Source organism: Rhinoderma darwinii, chromosome 4 (genome assembly GCF_050947455.1).
Source record: "Rhinoderma darwinii isolate aRhiDar2 chromosome 4, aRhiDar2.hap1, whole genome shotgun sequence".
In the NCBI taxonomy this organism is placed as follows: Eukaryota; Metazoa; Chordata; class Amphibia; order Anura; family Rhinodermatidae; genus Rhinoderma; species Rhinoderma darwinii.
The window spans coordinates 61723620-61741703 of record NC_134690.1 but is presented as its reverse complement, the minus strand read 5'-3'; positions in this window follow the sequence as shown (position 1 = coordinate 61741703).

The following is an 18084-nucleotide window of genomic DNA, read 5'->3' as shown; positions in this document are numbered from 1 at the left end:
CGGCAATACCCCATATGTGGTCATAAACTGGTGTTTGGTCAAACGGCAGGGCTCAGAAGGGAAGGACTGCCATTTGGAGTGCAGATGTTGCTGGATTGGTTTCTGGGTGCCCGTGGGCCCAAAACAGTGGAAACCCCCCAGAAGTGACCCCATTTTGGAAACCACCCCTCAATGCATTTACCAAGGGGTGTAGTAAGCATTTTAACCCTGCAGGTGTTTTGTAGAAATTAGTGTTCACTCGATGTTGCAGAGTGAAAATGGGATTTTTTTCCATAGATATGCCAATATGTGGTGCCCAGCTTGTGCCACCATAACAAGACAGCTCTCTAATTATTATGCGGTGTTTCCCGGTTTTAGAAACACCCTACATGTGGCCCTAATCTTTTGCCTGGACATATGACAGGGCTCAGAAGTGAAGAGTACCATGCGGAGTGGAGGCCTAATTTGGCGATTTACAAAGTATTGGTTCACAACTGCAGAGGCTCAGATGTGAAATAATAAAAAGAAACTCCTGATAAGTGACCCCCACTATGGAAACTGCACTCCTCAAGGCATTTATTAAGGGGTGTAGTGAGGATTTTCACCCAACAGGTCTTTTCCATAAATGAATGCGCTGCGGATGGTGCAAATTAAAAATTTATATTTTTCCCTAGATATGCCATTCAGTGGCAAATATGTCATGCCAAGCTTATGACGCTGGAGACAAACACCCCAAAAATTGTTAAAAGGGTTCTCCCGGGTATGACGATGCCATATATGTTGAAGGAAACTGCTGTTTGGGGACGCTGTAGGGTTCAGAGCCGAGGGAGCACCATTTGGCTTTTGGAGAGCGGATTTTGCTTGGTACTATATTTGTTTGAGTATTGCTGGTGTTTTATAATGTGGGGGTACATGTAAGCGGGGCGGAGTATATAAGGGGCATAGTCAGGTGGTATTAAAAAAAAAATAAAAAAAATCCATAGATGTGTGTTACGCTGTGAAGCAGTCCTTTCCGCACAGGCCAGTGTCGCACTGATAAATGGTGTCATTTCTTATCCCCCTTTTGGTCCACACTCCGCACCTTTTGTAGTTTGGGGAATTTTGCTGGGAAAGTGTTGTCCTGGTATAATACGGGCACCGTCGCTTCCAGCGGATATGTTTGGGCTCTCCCCTTCCTGGTTCCCTTATTTTAGGTCCTTGATAAATCGCCTCTTGAAACAGAAGAAATGTTCCCCTCGGGCACAACTGCATATTTTTTTATTTCCTGACTTATTGGAGCCATAACTAATTTTATTTTTCATAAACGTAGCGGTATGAGGGCTGGTTTGTTGCGGGATGAGCTGTAGTTATTATTGGTACCATTTTGGGGTACATGTGACTTTTTGATCACCTTTTATCCTATTTTTTGGGATGCCAGGTAAACAAAAAAAACGCAATTCTGGCACAGATTTTTTCGTTTTTTTTTTATACAGCGTTCACCATGCGTTATAAATTACATGTTAACTTTATTCTGCGGGTCAGTACGATTCCGGCGATACCTAATTTATAGCACTTTTTTATGTTTTACAACTTTTTGCACAATAAAATTACTTTTGTAAAAAGAATGTATTTTTTCTGTCGTCAAGTTGTGAGAACCATAACTTTTTAATTTTTTTGTCGACGGAGGTGTATGAGGGCTTGTTTTTTGCGGGATGAACTATAGTTTTTATAGGTACCATTTTTGGATACGTGCGACTTTTTGATCACTTTTTATTCTAATATTTGTAGGGCAAAGTGACCAAAAAACAGAAACTCTGGTAACGTTTTTTACGTTTTTTTTTATGCTGTTCACCGTGTGCAATAAATAATATAATATTTTGATACCTCAGGTCGTAACGATACCAAATACATATGGTTTATTATTATTTTTCAATAATAAAGGACTTGATAAGAGTAAAAGGGGGATTGTGTTTTGTTTTATTTGATTACTTGAAACTTTTATTGTTTTCAAACTTTTATTTTTTGCACTTTTTTTTACACTTGTTTTATACTTTTTTTTACACTTTTCTTCAAGTCCCACTAGGGGACTTGAAGGTCCAACGGTCAGATTTTTTTTTTCTAATACATTGCACTACCTATGTAGTGGAATGTATTAGATCTGTCAGTCATTCACTGACAGCAAGCCGATTAGGCTTCGCCTCCCGGCGGGGCCTAATCGGCTTCCGTAATGGCAGAGCAGGAGACCATTGTGTCTCCTGTTGCCATAACAGCAGTCGCCAGTCCCGATTGCCTGTCGGGGCTGGCGATCTGCTAGTAACCGCTACGATGCAGCAATCGCTTGCGATTGCTGCATCGAAGGGGTTAATGGCAGGGATCGGAGCTAGCTCCGGCTCCTGCCGTTACAGGTGGATGTCAGCTGTACAGTACAGCTGACTTCCACCGCTGATGACGCCGGAACAGCTCCTGACCCGGCGCCATCTTGCCGGCAGCTACGGAAGCCGATCAGGCTCCGCCGCCGGGCATATCTTGACCGGCTTCGGTGCTAGGCAGACCGGGAGGCCAGTATTAGGCCTCCGGTTGCCATTGCAGCCACTGGAACCCTGGCAATTTCATTGCTGGGGCTCCGATGAGCTGCAAACACCTTAAGTGCAGCGATCGCGTTTGAGCGCTGCACTTAAGGGGTTAATGGCGGGGATCTAAGCTAATTTCGGTCCCCGCCGTTACAGTCGGATGTCAGCTGTAAGATACAGCTGAGATCCGACGATGATGGCACCGACTCAGCTTCTGAGCCGGTGCCAAACATTTGCCGTAAATGTACGGCATTTTGCGGGAAGTCAATGCTTTCCATGACGTACATTTACGGCAAATGTCGGGAAGGGGTTAAGAGCCATAATTGTTTTATTTTTATGCCGATGCAGCTGTATGAGGGCTTGTTTTTTTGCGGGACGACTTCTAGTTTTTATTGGTACCATTTTGGCATAAATGTGGCTTTTTTTTTTTTTTTTTAAAGGCATGATGATTAGAAAACTGCAATTCTGTCATTGGGTTTTATTTTTTACGGAGTTCACAATGCAGGTTAAATAACGTAATCACTTTATATGTGAGGGCGTTACAGATGTGGCGATACCAAATGGATGTGGTGCTCACTATTGAGTGCTGCATCTGAGGGGTTAAACGGGTGAGATCGATGTTGAAATCGATCCCACCCGTTAGAACAGGTATCCGGCTGTCTTCAGACCGCCTGACATCCACTCTATCCGGCACAGGACACCCGTGCCGGGCTTATGCCAGAGTGCTGTGAAAAGGCGTATTGGTGGTCGTTAAGGGTTTAAAGGGTGAAATACAGTGTAAAATCTTTATGTAATGTTTGGTTTTCTCTGAATCCTAAAATATCTGCTGTACATGGCTGTAGGGTCTGTTCACATCCATAGCCTTTTATTTCCTTGTGTCCTTTTTGGGCCTAAAATGTTTGAGACAATAGAACCCATGTTTCATTATCAAGTTATGCTGTCAGTCTTGTTATATTCTGCTGTAAATTGTTGAATGCAGAATGCTTTTTCTGTTTTAGTTTTGTGGCGTAGGTGTTTTTTTCCAGCCTGCTTTTGTGTGCAGATGCAACTTTTTAAAAATAGCCATGTTTCATAGATGTTGGTCAACACTTCCCTGTGTGCAACCGGCATTTAATGTCCTACAAACAATACAACTCCTGGATACGATGCTCGAAGGGACCGCCCCCCCCCCCCCCCCCCCATTCGTGGTCCTATTTTTGTTTTATTTATTGAACTATAAATAGATCTTGCAAACAATAATTTATTAACCTACGAAGTCTATGTATACATTCCAAACAGTGGGGGGGTAGATAGTGTAATACTGGCAAACAGTCCCAGTCGTGTGCATGCCTTGTTGAAGGAAATGCTGGGCCTCAAACCTGGTGTTCGTGCTCTGCAACCAAAAAAAAAGTGTTAAAGAGGCTCTGTCACCAGATTTTGCAACCCCTATCTGCTATTGCAGCAGATCGGCGCTGCAATGGAGATTACAGTAAAGTTTTTATTTTTAAAAAACGAGCATTTTTGCCAAGTTATGACCATTTTTGTATTTATGCAAATGAGGCTTGTAAAAGTCCAAGTGGGCGTGTTTAAAGTAAAAGTCCAACTGGGCGTGTATTATGTGTGTTACATCGGGGCGTTTTTACTACTTTTACTAGCTGGGCGTTCTGACGAGAAGTATCATCCACTTCTCTTCAGAACGCCCAGCTTCTGGCAGTGCAGACACAGAGCGTGTTCTCGAGAGATCACGCTGTGACGTCATTCACAGGTCCTGTGTCGGACGAGCGAGGACACTTCTGCAGCAGCATCGGCGTTTGCAGGTAAGTCGATGTAGCTACTTACCTGCAAAAGCTGATGCTGCTGCAGAATCAACTATAGCCTCTGGTGCCGATATGGCCGACACGATGCAGGACCTGTGAGTGACGTCACAGCGTGATCTCTCGAGAACACGCTGTGTGTCTGCACTGCCAGAAGCTGGGCGTTGTGAAGAGAAGTGGATGATACTTCTCGTCAGAACGCCCAGCTAGTAAAAGTAGTAAAAACGCCCCGATGTACGCACATAATACACGCCCACTTGGACTTTTACTTTAAACACGCCCACTTGGACTTTTGCAAGCCTCATTTGCATAAATACAAAAATGGTCATAACTTGGCCAAAAATGCTCGTTTTTTTAAATAAAAACGTTACTGCAATCTACATTGCAGCGCCTATCTGCTGCAAAAGCAGATAGGGGTTGCAAAATCTGGTGACAGCCTCTTTAAGCTGTAAGTCTGATTCGGTATGGCTATGTGGGGGACTAGCTGTTAATGAGCTAGGCCACTGTTACAGGACTGTACTTGAGTCAGTATTTTATGAATGTTTATTTTTTCAAAATGTTTTTATTAGTTTTGATATCCAAAACTATATAAATACAATATGTATAAGGGCCTGTTCACATCAGCGTTCGCTTTCCGTCGGGTGAACCCCGCAACGGAAAGTCTTAACAAAACCATAGCTGCCGTTTGCATCACCCTTGATATCAACGGTGACGGAAACATTGCTAATGGTTTCTGTTCGCCACAATTCCGGCAGGTTTCCGTTTTTCCGACTGAATCAATAGCGCAGTCCGCAGAGACCTGCCGGAACGGTAATAAATGGAAACCGTTAGCAATGTTTCTGCCACCATTGATATCAAGGGTGATGCAAACGGCAGCTGTGGTTTGTTTGACTTTCCGTTGCGGGGTTCCATGACGGAAACCTCCGACAGAACCCCTCAATGGAAAGTGAACGCTGATGTGAACAGGGCCTAAGAAGCAAACATCTGCACATTGTAAAAGAATACAGAAGAAATGAACACTAAGTCATAACAAATAAGATTTATATCTCAAAATAAAGGTGAGATATGGGGGAGGGAGGAATGAGAGAGGGGTAAGAAATCATAGAAAAGGAAGAACCAAGAGGAGGGGATAGGGATAAATAAAGGGAAGTGAATAGTGTCACGTGTCTACTATAGAAGTTGAAATGGATACAGCTTTTCGACAAGCGGTATATACATACAAATGAGATTTGAAGTGAATTCAGAGCGCAAGCAAACCTATTCAGAAAATAAACAGAATTAGGCCTCATGCACACGAACGTATTTTTCCCCTCCCGTAAATACGGGTCCGGTGTCACCCGTATTTACGGGCACGTATTCTCTGCAAAATTGCACTGCACTAATTCGCAGCCCCTTCTCTATCAGTGCAGGATAGAGAGAAGGGGCAACCCTTTCTGAGGTAAAAGTAAAATAAATTCATACTTACCCGGACGTTGCCTTGGTGACACGTCCCTCTCGACATCCGGCCCAACATCCCTGGATAACGCGCAGTTCATGTGACCGCTGCAGCCAGTGATTGGCTGCAGCGGTCACATGGGCTGAAACGTCATCCAGGGATGTCGGGCTGGATGTCAAGAGGGACGTGTCACCAAGGCAACGGCGGGGAGGCCGGACTGGAGGAAGAAGCAGGAAGTTCTCGGTAAGTATGGACTTTCTTTTTTTACAGGTTGATGTATATTGTGATCGGAAGTCACTGTCCAGGGCGCAGAAACAGTTACTGCCGATCAGTTAACTCTCAGCACCCTGGAGAGTGACTATTTACTGACGTCGCCTAGCAACGTTGCCGTAATGACGGGTGCACACACGTAGTCATCTGTAATTACGGGAGCCCCATAGACTTCTATGGGCCTGCCCGTGCCGTTATTACGGCTTGAAATAGGACATGGTCTATCTTTTTCAATGGCACGGGCACCTTCTCGTAAGCATACGGGGAGGTACCCGTGGCCAATAGAAGTCTATGGGCCCGTTATTTCGGGTCGTAATTACGACCCGTAATAACGGGAGTTTTTACGGTCGTGTGCATGGGGCCTTACAGAGTAAAATTCCAAAGCAGTTATCCCAGGAAGAAGAGCGAGCTCTGTCAATATATCCTTTCAAAGGAGACCAAATGCTGAGAAATGTAATTCTAGTTCTACGTTCCCAATGAATAAGTACCTCTAATCTATAAATGTTTTTTTTCTTTATCAAAGATTTTTATTTTGAAAATATCCAAAACATAACAGCATACACATGGTTTCATAAATTTGCAAAATTCACACGCAGTGCAATATATCCACTTCAATATCGCATAAAATACACAAAGACATAGAAACAACAGTAGGAGGTAACCTCCTAATCAGTAGGCAAAAACTAAATAAGAATGCAATGAGAATAACAATACCATAAGTGCAGCAAAGATAGTGCATTATTTACGGAAGCCAGTCCCCACAGTTGGATAAAAATTATCGCATATAAGTGCACATTATACGTCAGACTAACAGACACAAGACAACAAGGGGAAACACATACAGACCTAGCACGCAAAAGGTAGGCTTTATATAGGTGTTCAAAAGAGGCTATCCAGCCAGAGAGGTAGATCATTACCACCCCGGAATCCAGACCACACTGCCCAAGTGCGGACAAAGAGCTCAGCTTTACCCTGATCAGCAGACATCAACTCCTCCATACTCATAATTCCGTTCACCTCCGTCACCCATTCCTTCAAGGAAGGTACAGTGCTGGACTTCCAATGACGAGGAATCACTGTTCTTGCTGCGGTCAAAAAATGCCGAAAGACACTCTTTTTGAGGTGTGGGAGTGATCCAGGAACCATGGAAAGTAAACCAATGGAGGCCGAAGTCTGAACCTCAGTATGAAAAAGTTTGTTACCAAGATCAAAAATTTTTCCCCAAAAGGGACGAAGCTTGGGACAATCCCACCAAATGTGCAGCATGGTTCCAGGAGCCTCCCCACACCTCCAGCACTCATCAGATACGTCAGGGAATATCCTATGCAGCAAAGAAGGACAGCGGTACCATCTGGTGAGAATCTTATAATTTTTTTCCTGGGCGAAGCACGAGGTCGGTAGCTTATGCGCCAGGAAGAAAGATGTGCCCCACTCCTCAGCAGAGTGTCGAGTCCCCAATTCCTCATCCCATGCGGTAGTGAATGTCAGCTAAGAGTAATCGTATTTGGGTAGAAGGATCCCGTGTAAATAGGACAACACATGAGAGGGGGCAGTAGTCAACAACAAATAGTGCTCCAGAGGAGTCTTATCCTGCAGCAATACAAGACGGTCGCCCATGGAAGAAAGATAGGAGCGCAACTGAAATAGGACCACCAAACCGGACGTCCCCCCGGGCAGGCCTCAGAGACAACAGACTGTGACAAGATTGTACCCTCAGGTGTAAGAGTCTTAGCCAAGAAACCACCGTCCTGTCTCTCCCAACAGAGGAATGTGTCCACACCCACCGCCGGAGGGAAGGAAGGATCATCAAAAAGAGGAGTTAGAGGACCTGGACGGTGAACAATGTCCATCGTAGCAATGATCCGCTCCCAGCCTACAAGAAACTGACGTGTGAGGGAAGGCAGAGAAGAAGGTAGCTGAAGAGCAGACAACCAAGGCAGAGACGACAGTGCTAGGGGAGACATAGCCTTATCAATGCGCACCCATTGCTTACCCGCACCCGAGCGGAACCAGTCTACCAATCGCATGAGGACCGCAGCTTGGTGGTAGCGTTTAAAATCCGGCAATCCTGCCCCCCCCCTCCACTTTCGGCCGACTAAGGACAGAAAAACGAACACGAGGCTTAGAGGAGCCCCAAACAAATTTAGTTATGGCCCTATGCAATGTTTGGAAGAAGCTCGTTGGAATTATGATAGTGACGGTTTGGAATATGTATAGGAATTTGGGCAGAATGTCCATTTTAACCGCGTTAATGCGCCCAAACCACGATATGCGGTTCCCATCATATGACATTAAATCCTTCAAGGTGCGCTGCAGAATGGGTGTGTAATTCAAAGCGAACAAATCCGACTGTTGTGTGGGAATATGCACCCCCAGATATTTTAGAGATTTAGATTGCCATTTGAACGGAAAAACACGAGAGAGATGGGAGGCTAGAGCAGTATCGAGAGATATATTCAATGCCTCCGATTTAGAATAGTTGACTTTAAAATTACTCAAATGACCAAATCGCTCAAATTCCCCGGTCAAAGATGGCAAGGAAACCATGGGAGTCGTAATGTACACAAGGAGATCATCGGCATACAATGCTAGTTTGTGATGTTTCGCGCCAACACAGACGCCATTAACATTAGGGTTGTTCCGCAGTGCCACGGCCAGGTGTTCCATGACCAAAACATAGAGTAAAGGTGAGAGGGCACCCCTGTCTCGTGCTATTAGTAATAGACAAAGAGTCAGATAACAAACCATTAACTCGAACCCGGGCCGTAGGCCCATGATATAATGCCATAATCCTATCCACCATAGTGACGCCAAGGCCAACCTGTGTCAGGACACTGCGGAGAAACACCCAATGTACCCTGTCAAAAGCTTTTTCAGCATCGACCGAGAGTAAACACATCGGTATCTTATGGGATTGGCAGTATGATGTTAAAAGGAGGGTTTTGTTAGTGTTGTCCCGCGCTTCCCTACCACGCACAAACCCCACCTGGTCATTTGTGACCAAATCGTGTAAGAGAGTCGAGAGGCCAGCAACTTCGCAAAAATCTTAACGTCTACATTTATCAATGATATTGGTCGGAAATTTGCGCACGACGTCGGATCCTTGCCCGGTTTTGGTAAAAGGGTAATATGAGCCTCAAGGGACTGAGGTGCAAAGGGACACGAGGAAGACACAGAATTAAAAACTTTCGGCAAGAACGGAGCCAATTGATCCTTAAATGTCTTGTAGAATTTATTATTAAACCCATCGGGTCCCGGACTTTTAACCAAGGGGGAGTCTCCAATAGCGTGCTCCACTTCCGTTTCCAAAAAATCTTCCTCAAGGCCTCCCCGTCCCCCAATGACGGAAACGCAGTGTCGTGCACATACCGGTCTATTTTATCCCGCAACGCATCCGCCTGCATATCCTGAAAATGTCTGTGAGGAAAGCACACGCTTATGACGGGATTCAAGGTCCCGTATCTGAGCAAGGAGCCGCGCAATGGCTACCCCTTTTTCCCGCTTCAAACGAGCCCCATGTTGGATCAGGACTCCCCTTACTACACACTTTAGCGCCTCCCACTGTAATGGTAATGGGGTGGTGTCATGTGTATGTACCTCAAAAAAAACGGTTAGCGAGTCCTTAAGGGCTGACACACAGACTGAGTCACGCAATAAATTATCGTTAAGTTTCCAAGATTGGTAATTGGGTACCGAACTCGGAAACGTGAGTGTCAGAAATACAGGGGCATGATCCGACCAAACCATAGGGCCCACCTCAGAGGTAAGATGCCAGGTAAGCAAATGGTGGCTAATAAGAAAGGCGTCCAGCCTACTGTACATATTGTGTAGCGGGGAGAAGTAAGTATATTCTCTTACCTGAGGATGCAGAATCCTCCACACGTCAATCAATTGCATGGAATGCATCACAGTTTTCAAGGTTCCCAAGTGGGACTTCGGGACCGCAGACCTGCCCGAGGAGGTGTCAAGCCTGGAATCGAACGTCAGGTTAAAATCACCGCCCACAATCAAAACTCCCTCCATGAACTCCTCCAATTTCCGCAAGTACCCGCAGCACACTCGCGCCTGATCCTGATTGGGGAGGTACACATTAGCCAAGGTGAACAGCTTATTCCGAATGGACAGTTTAAGAAACACATACCAACCACCCGGGTCAACCAGGACGTCTACCAGTTTATGAGAGAGTGACTTGTGAATACATATACTAGCGCCCTTGGACTTGGATTCCGGGTTGGCACTGTGGAACCAGACTGGATAATAACGATTTGTAAACTGTGGAGTGTGGCCCACCTGAAAATGAGTCTCCTGTAAAAACAGGATATTTACACGCTCTTTGTGCATGTTGTACAATATCTGCGAGCGTTTTTCCGGAACATAAAGCCCTCTAGCATTAAAGGTACAGACTTTCAACTGTGCCATCTCCAACGCACGTAGGTCTAGCAAGTCAAGAAATGTGCTACCACAATGAAGAGAAGGACAAGACAGACAAGGAAGGGAGACACGACAACAAGGACAAACAAGCGGGTGAAACAAGCACCCACTCCTTGATCTAATCAAGGAGAAACAATCCAATATACACCGGATATAACCAGTGAGACCCTAAGAGGAGAAGTGTCAGGACAAGGTCTAGCCAGCGCCCCGCACCCCCCAACCCAGCAATTTTTATATAGCAAATAACGATATAACGGAAAAGAAAGGAAAACCAAGGCACTTAGTGTGATACCCAAAAATAATTAAATAAGAATATACATTGTTAGTAGGGCCCTAGAGAAACCCCAGCAGAGAACACCCCTGAATACATTCATTGTCAGCATAAATTTACACACAGGTTAGCAATAAAGAAAAAAAATAAAAATAAACATTCACGATTGTGGCGTATTAACAGCAATCAACCGACAACATTAGCCACCAGGTCTCCAACAGCAATCACCTAAAACATAATGCAGACCCACACATCAATGACCACATGAAACCCCCGAATATAATTGCCTCAGCTGATGAACACAATAACCATTGTAATTAGGCTCCGACAGCAGGCTGCAATTAGGAGACATTAAAAGGGCATCACATCGGCTCCGCATGACGACCATCATGACGCCTCATAGGAGAAGCAGGAGAACGACCTCGCCTGCGTGATCGTGGACGCGGCGGCGGGATGGGAACATAAGGCCAATCAGGGAGAGAGACTCTAGGCAAACGGAGAGCAGCGCAGAAATCCGGAATATCCCCCGGGTCACGAACACTCAGCAGTGCCCCGTCCCTGCGAACCTGCAACTGAAAGGGGTGACCCCAGGAATAGGAGATCTCATGTTCTCTCAAGACATCCAGCAAAGGACGTAGCACTCGGCGCTTGTCCAGAGTCATCCTGGACAAATCGGACAGCAGCTGGATCTTGACTCCCTGTAATAAAACCTCGCCTTTATCCCGTGCCTTCCTCTTAATCTGTTCCTTAAGAGAAAAGAAATTGACACGGCATAGCACATCTCTAGGCCTATCAGGATCCGGGTTACGTGGACCTATAGTCCTGTGAGCTCTATCCAGCTCCAGAGGATCAGCAGCAGGGCGCCCTAGTAATGAATTAAACAGAGACTGTAGAGCAGGAATGAGTTGACCCGGAGAGATATCCTCAGGGATGCCCCGAAGCCGAATATTATTACGGCGATTCCGATTCTCATGATCCTCAGCAAGGTTAAATAATACGTGAATCTGATGAGAGTGTTGATCCAATCGGTCGGCATGAGAAACTTGTTGCTGTGTAATACCGGAAACATCGCTTTCCATCCGCTGTACTTGATCGGACAATTGAGATAAATTGGTAGTAAGAGATTGTATCTCTGATTTATATGTCGTCTCAAGACGGTTTACATAACGTTCCATGTCCTGTTTAGTGGGCAATGCTGATCAGGCCCTATAAATCATCCCCTAGGACAGCAGAACCACCTATATGAGAGGAGGGATGAACAGCCATATCTCTGGGAGAGGTAGAAGGCGACATTGCAGGCCCCAGCACATGAGGGGAGGATAAGGGAGAAACCCGGCCGCCATGACAGGCACCACGTGGCGAGCAGTCCCGCGCAGGCAGCGCCATCTCAGCCCCAGAAGAGCACGGCTCAATCCCATCCAGCAGGGAGGGAAACTGCCCCTGAGAGCCCGATCTATAAATTTCATGAACTTTGAGTACCCATTGATCAATTGTAGGAGGGAAAATACTCTTCCAGTTTAAAGGAGTTTTGTTAAACTGTTAGTATATACCAGATTAGACTTTTATTTTTTTCACAAGTCAGGAAATATTATAAATTAGATTCTAATTTATAATATTTCCTTGTGCTGGTCACTAGAGGGAGCAATTCCCAAAATTGCAGCATTGGCATGTGGTAAAGCAACCTCATTGCTTTATGCTGCAAAATTGGAGAAGACATTCGCTCTAGTGTGCTCAATTAATCCCCCTCCTTTCTCCTGGCTAGTGCCAGAAGAAAGGAGGGGGTTGAATGTTCAAACCTCCTACATTGTGTTGCCATTTTTTGAGCGAATGCACAGTGTAGTAGGCTTACATACTGTGGTAATCACACAGTAAAACACAAACATAACTTACCTGCTCCCTCCGCTCCTAGTCCTTGCTTCTGAACACATGTCCGGAAGCCGCGACCGGAAGTTGTCATCTTACTGTCCGGCCGCGGCTTCCGGTCCACATGAAAATGGTGCTGGATGTTGCTCGGCCGAAGACCTCCCAAAATTAACTTTGAAATTTGACACTTTCCCAAAGGATTCGAACAAGGATACCAAGTGAGGAATCTAAACAGCCGAATTAGTGGTCAAGACCAGCAAATCATCTGCAAATGCTGCAGTTTTGTGGATACAAGATCCTACCTGTATGCCTTGTAGCACAGGATCCTGCCTTATCCTCTACAAAAGTGTCTCCATAACAAGAACGAATAGTTTCGGGGAGAGGGGACAGCCCTGCCTTGTACCATTATGAATATTAAAAGTTTGAGAAAGGATTCCATTAACTTTAATCTTAGCGCTAGGGGAGTTATACAATGAAAAAATGGCTTTTCTAAATAGGTCGGGCAATCCGAATTTCTGCAGTGTAGCTTCAAGATATGTCCAGCTTATCCTATCAAATGCCTTCTCGGCATCCGTGCCGAGAAGGACCAAGGGAATCCCACGGGATTTAGCAAATTCCATTAATCTAATAATTCTACATGTATTATCTTTCGCTTGTCTATTCTTAACAAAACCTGTTTCATCCTCTCAAATCAGCCCCGGCAACAAGGAACTTAATCTTAAAGCAAGGGCCTTGGCCCACCACTTGACATCTGCATTTAGTAGCGATATCGGTCTATAACTACTGTACAAAGTAGAATCTTTTCCAACTTTTAGCAAGATAGATATATGAGCCTCAAGTCATTGTCTAGGGAGGGTATGATTTAAAAGCCGTGAATTACATATTGCTGTAAATCGTGGCAGTAAAATAGTCTTAAATGATTTATAATACCCAATAGGGAGACCATCAGGTCCAGGGCTTTTTCCTGACGGAATAGTAGATAATATTTTGTCCATTTCAGCGTCTGAGAAAGGACATATGAGGGATTCCACTGCTTCTTTATCCAATTTTGGAAGATCTATGGAATTCAGAAATGAGGTAATAAAATCTGTATCATGTATGTATATGATTCGACTCAGGATGTGGCGATTTCTTTAAATTATACAGGTCATGATAGAATGCTTGAAAGGCCTCAGCTATTAAATTAGTGTCCATTACTAAATTACCCCTTAACGTTTTGATCCCGGAAATAAAGGTCCGTTCCTGTTGCTTACGTATCAGGGCTGACATCATCGTATTACCTCTATCACCATGAGCGTATTGTTTACATTTCGAGATCTGAAACATTTTTGCCGACTGTACATTCAGAGTATCCTTCACCTTATCCCTCAGTTCAGTTAACTCTAGTCAAGTGTCTTTGTCTGTTGACGTTTCACATAAGACCCCATCGAAATAAGTTTACCCCTAATAACAGATTTGTGGGCTTCCCATAATATAGGTTTGGGCATGGAGTCGGTAGCATTATGTGCAAAATATTGGGACAGATGATTCTCTATAACTCGTGCATTAGAGGTATCTGCAATCGGAGTGCCATTGAGCCTCCAATCTCCTTTAGGAATGTCTACTAATTTCAAAGTCAGTGACAGGTGAGTGATTGGATAACAAGATATTCCCTATTTCCGCTGATTGAACTTGACCTGTATATTTCTGTGAAAGAAAGAGATAGTCCAAGCAGTGATATGTATTATGTGTGGAAGAAAAATACATCAAATCTTTGTCCGTTGGATGGAACAGACGTCATACATCTATGAGTTGTAAAGCATGTAGAGTTAAGTTTTGCCAACTTCCTAAACAACACATGTCTCGAACCAGTCGTATTCAACAAAGGATTCAGAGGGAGGTTGAGATCTCCCACAATCAAAACCCCTTCAGCAAAACTGCATAACAAATGCAAGGTCTGAACCATCCAAGGAGCCTAGTCCGCATTAGGTGCATAGAGATTGGCTAGGGTGTAGGTCTCTTTGCCTATTTTCCCCTTAAGAAACAGATATCTACCTCTGACATCTTTCATTTCGGCCAAAAATTAGAAAGGGGTACGTTTTCATAATGCCAATGCTCACACCTCTGGCTGCGGATGTAGACAGACTGTGAAATCATAAGGAGTATTCACAGGTGGGAAGTAAAGGCATTTTATCGCATTTAAAATGTGTTTCTTGAAGAAAAACTATACTTGCAGTCTTTTTCAGCATCCTAAGCATTTGACTACGCCTCTGTGTAACATTCAGACCCCCCCCCCCGCACATTGTGTGAGATGACTTTTAGATCAGCCATTATAGTAAGCATCAGCGCAAGTAGTGTAAAGGTATATATCCATTATGAACCTGAGATGTGAAAATAGATAGAGCAACGAGACAAACTGGTATAAACAAAGAAACAGTGAACCGTACAATTGACTAATCATCACCACCGAGGGGTAACGATGTGTAGTGGTGAAGAGCAATAGGAGTAAACAAAATCACTTCAAAATTATGGAGGGGGGGGGGGGGTGTGGGTCTCCCAGAAACAATTGAGAATGACCATGAGTGCGGCCACCCAACCCAGACCTAAAAAGTTAAAGCAGGAAAGAGACATATCGCATCCAATCCAAAAATAAGAACGTCAATAAAAGTACAATCATATATACTGATAAACATATCAGGAGCTCACAGAGTGAGAGTAACCTGAAAAATGCAAGATGAAAGTTATGCAAGGTAATTGAAACCAAGTACATAGCACCTCAGGGTACATGGGATACAGCTCGGTTTTTGTGGAAGACTCTTTTTCCACCTGGAGATCTGGAGTTAGATACCGTGGTCCAGGCATCGGGAGCAGGAAAATCAATCAGTTGTGAGAGCGGGAACCAAGAAGGGATATCCATCGTTTGTAGGTAAAGCAAACGCCAGGCAGATCGCAGATCTTCCAGCTTCCTAATAATAATATGTTTGTCATTCTTGGTCACTGCCAATCCAAAAGGGTAAAGCCACCAGAACGGGTTGTTGCTGGCCCTCAGTGCATCCAACAGAGGCTTTAAGATGCGACGTTTTGACAGAGTCGAAGCAGCTAAATCTTGGTCGAAAATAACGGGTGGGTCCTCATATTTAAACGCAGGGATTTCTCTAGCCGCCTTCAGTATTGCCGCGGCGTCTGTATAACATAGCAAACCACAGATAACATCTCTGGGGGGGATCACCAGATCGTGGTCTAGCCCTCAACGCCTGATGGATCCTTTCGATCTTGATAGGCGCTGCAGCTTCTATCCCCAGTAAGGACCCGAAGGTCTCTGGCTACTTTGGGTAAAATCTCATGTGCAATAGTTTCTGGTAAACCACGAATCCTAACATTTTTACGATGGCTCCGGTTTTCCTGGTCTTCGGCTTGTAATAGAGCCATATTAATATGGTCTTGCTGCACTTGGAGTGACACATGAACGCCTGCACCAAAAGTAAGTACTTCCATGTGCCCAGTTTCAAGTGTATCCACCCTGCCCCCAATATGGCCTATGTCACCTTTTATATCAGCAAGTTCCTTTGCAATGTGGGCCAGGGCTTTATAAAGGATTTTCTTGATGAAGCCTCTAGAGACAGGGGCAATATCAGACTCACCCCCTGCTTCGGAGCGATCCCCCAGGCTTTCCTCATCAGAGTTGTCCTCTACAATGTGGTTCGGCGCCATCTTGGTAGCACTTGCCGAGACAGTACCTCGTTTTTTATGGAGGAATTTGTCAAGGTCCGCTTGGTTCTTTCCAGGTTTTGGAGCGCCAGTCTGTTCTCTGCCTTTTTCTTTAGTCGTTCTCATCATTTTAAAGGTTAAATGTCCTGCTGATCATGAATGTTCGGTCGGCTAGCACGAGGAGCTCTGTATTAAGCCACCTTCTCCACTCTGCCAAACTCCGCCCCCTACTTAAGTTTTTGTAAGCCAAAACCAGGAGTGACAAAGAATGCAAAGATTTGTGCCTCTTCCATGTTATTGATCTGCTGAAGCAAAATACTGGCATCTGACTGAGGCCTTGCAACTTGGCTTGGTCCGAATGAGGCCTTGCCCCTTGGCTTGGTCCGAATGAGGCCTTGACTTGGTCCGAATGAGGTCCTGTATGTTTGAAAAGGAGGCAGTGGAGCTTCATAAATGTTTTCTTGACTGCCATATTTTTCAGAACCTATTACTAGTAATCTGGAGTAAAAACAAGAAGACTGTATGCACATGTTGTGTTTGATAAAATTTCAGTCAAAAAATGTTATAGACTCAATGCACAACGAAATAACAAATATAAATCTTTATTATCCCATTAGGGAAAAATTACCCACAAAATACAAACAATTAAAACACAGATAATTAAAAACACCCCGGATTGGAATGCCCACCATAATCCATAATAATAACAACCATGTGATAGTGCAGTAGTGTAGTAATACAGAGTATCACCTGAAGATCAGCAGTCTAGAATTTTGATCAACAAGCTATGGCATAAGTGTTTTTACATAACCTATGTAAAGTGTCATGTATAAGTTATAAATCACATTGATATCTCTAATGGTTGTTTATTTACCTGGGGTGGACAAGATGACAACTACCCGATCCGAGCACCACCTCGACGCGCGTTTCGCTTCCTTCGTCAGGAGGTGAATATGCTAGTTGTTTCCCCTCTTAAATACAGACTCAAATGAGATGATGTTGGTCGGCGCATGACAGATCACGCCCATCTCCACACGTCAGACCATCTGCGTCACGGCCGGAAGTTGTACCTGGAACCAGGACTCGTTCTCAAACCTCAATTGACAACTTCCGGTCTGATGTATAAGAGATCACGTGATCCGCACACGCACCCATCGAGTACCAAGTAAGTGAAGCAAGAAGTATCTATCGGTAGAGGAGAAATGTCATCAATTGTAATATCAATTGTAGAAAGCCAAAGACTTATGTGCATAGATGAGGAATTCGTTTATGTATATCATTATACCTACATATATCTATCATACAAAAAGGGTAACTTTTAAATAGTAAATAAATATCAATTCCATAATTATAGCTATATAAATATCTCAATCGCTAGCATAATGTATCCAAGTTTCTATGTACATTCCTAAAAAATAGTCAGCCAGGCCATCACTAAATGTTCATCACCTATTGTTTCATGTGTAATAAATAAATATAAATAAATCTATTTACACCAATAATTAAATATAAGAATAATTAAATATAAATATACCAATAATATGTGTTATATAGTGTATATATTAAAAACCCAAATAAATAAGAGGACTGTGAAAAAACCGGACCAAACCCACACCCAATATAACAGTAACTATAATTATAATAAATTATATTAAATATAAAGTGCGCAAGTGTAGGTAAATGGGTTCGTGGATGATCATCCCGATCAGAACACCAACCTTAGGCACCGAAACCCAAGCAGGGCACAAAAAGTGTCCAGCCAGATCTGCGCCCAGGAATTACGGGCTCCAGTCAAAAAAAGCATCC